The sequence below is a fragment of the Pinus tabuliformis genome, chromosome 5_1 (assembly GCF_031772625.1).
Source record: "Pinus tabuliformis cultivar Carrire ecotype Pingquan chromosome 5_1, CPIR1, whole genome shotgun sequence".
NCBI lineage: Eukaryota > Viridiplantae > Streptophyta > Pinopsida > Pinales > Pinaceae > Pinus > Pinus tabuliformis.
Window position 1 is genome coordinate 593,836,401 of NC_142305.1, and position 2,492 is coordinate 593,838,892.

Consider the following 2,492-nt stretch of genomic DNA (forward strand, 5'->3'; position numbering starts at 1 on the left):
GATAAAGGACCAAAAGACTGAGAACAAGAAGAAAAACCCTAATTTCTCTTATGCTTTGGGATCATCGCACCTGTTATAGGAAAAACAACGATGAAAGCGTAATAATCACGACTGTAATTAAAGAATCAGCGATGACATCACAACTGTGAGAGAAAACCCACGATGGGCAAGAAAAATGAAGGAAAAATAAAAAATATTCAAGACCAGACAAAACTCAATGTCCTCAAGCAATCACCAACAAGTGAAAATAATTATAGAAAAGCAAACAAGCTAGAAAACTAATGGTTGGTCAAACTCATAAAAAATTCAAGGTGAAGGATTGAATGTAAAGGGTTATAGCTTCCCCAGTGGAGTTACCATTTTTTTGTCTAGGAAACCCTATATGCGGATAGAGATGATCCCTCTAGCCCAATGAGTGGAACTAGCAAGCTATGTGACAATCTGTTATGAAACCAGCTCACAAAAAGATAGAAAAGATAGATGAACGCCTTAGAAATAAGCCTCTTCGAGGGGGCAACCTCCTTTACATTACACAAATGAACAATTCTTGGATGATACAAATGACAAGACCTCCTTTATATATATAGGAGTCTAAGGGGTTATAATATAAATAGAGCCTACATAACAATAATAATCTAAGGGCACACTAATAACAATAGTGGGCTTCTATGGGGCACAATAATAACAATATGGGGACTACATGGGCACAACAATATAATAAGGGGGTTGTACTAATAACAATAAGGGGTTACACTAGTAGTATAGGGACCTAACATGCCCCTCTCCTTCAAAAAGTGTTGTCCTCAACACTTGAGTAGTTCTTGATGCTTATGTATAAAATTCTTGTCCTCCCATGTGGAATCTTCAATAAGTAAGTTCTTCCACTTGATGAGATACTCTGAAATTGATCGATTTCATAGTTGTTGGGTTCTTGTTTCTGTGACTGCTCCAGGTTCCAATATGATTTTTCCTTCCTCGTCAAGTTCTGGCAATATTGTTTGAATTGGGATCTTCTGCAACTTTTGAATGAGTGGCGACACTTCTTCATCCTTCTTCCATTCATCCCTTACTTCATTAATCCAATCTGGTTGGATAATAGAAATAACAAAAAACAATGCTTCCACATCCTCATCCCTTCTTGAGAGTGCATCTGCAACAACATTTGGCTTCTCGTGTTTATAGATGATTTCAAAATCATAACCCAACATATTTGTGACCCATTTTTTCTTTTCTTCTAAATAGAATCTTTGTTCTAAAAAGTATTTCAGACTATCATGATCCAATTTTACCTTGAAGTGTTTTCCCATTAGGTAAGGCCACCATTTCTTAAGTGCATGCAGTATTGCCAATGTTTCCTTCTCATCAATATCTTGCTTGAGATGTAGCCGTAAAAATACCCAATCACCTACATCAAAACTTCTTTCACTACGATGTTGATCTGCCTCTTGTTTCATTTGATTCTGCACCAAAGTGGCGTTATCCTTTAAAATTTGGAGAACTTGTTCTTGATGCTTGATTTGATCTTTCACTGCTTGAACCTTTTTCTTCTTGATATGTCCTTCTATCTTGAGAGTTTGAGTGGTAATTTCTTCCAATGCATTACAAGATATGGTTGGATTCATTTCTTGATGCTCAATGTGATCTTTCACTTCTTGAACATTTTTCTTCTTGATATGTCCTTCTATCTTGATAGTTTGAGGAGTGGTAATTCCGGCCAATGCATTACAAGATATGCTAGGATTCATTTCTTCTTTCTTGTTGTGATCTTTCACTTCTTGAACCTTTTTCTTCCTGATATGTCTTTCTATCTTGAGTGTTTGAGGAGTGGTAATTATTTCCAATTCTTTAAAAGATATGGTCGGATTCATTTCTTCTTTCTCTGGGGTTGGTTCCTGGTGTATATCCTCTTCTTTTGATGTTTCTTGATCCTTTTCTTCCTCCTCTTCATAATCTATGTAAAATAATTTCTTCTCAGCACACTTATGACCTTTAGTGTATTTTCTATCACAATTGTAACAAAGCCCTTTTTCTCTTTTTCTTCCAATTGTTGCAGTGTAAACCTTGTAGGTTGTGGAAGGCTAGGAGAAAAAACACTTTCATAATTATAGTCATGAGTGGTGGGATTCCTTGTTTCCATAATTTTGCTTTCAATTTTTCTTGCCAACTTGAATGCCTTCTGAAGCAGGTTCCCAAAGATGAACCTCATGTTGAATGTTATCCTTTAAAGTCCCTATGAAGACATCAATCCTTTTCTTCTCTGGAATATCATTTACCATTATATTCAATTTTTTGAAATCCTCAATGTGATCTACCACTGAACCCTTTTGTTTGAGATTTATCAATTGGCTAAAGAAGGTGTTACTCTTTGTATCCTCATAATGTGCTAACATTTCTTCTGTGAAAATTGACCAAGTGACAAGTGCTCTACGAGAACACAACCCTTTATACCATAAAAATTGATCCGGTTCTAAATATGAAGATGTAATACGCAT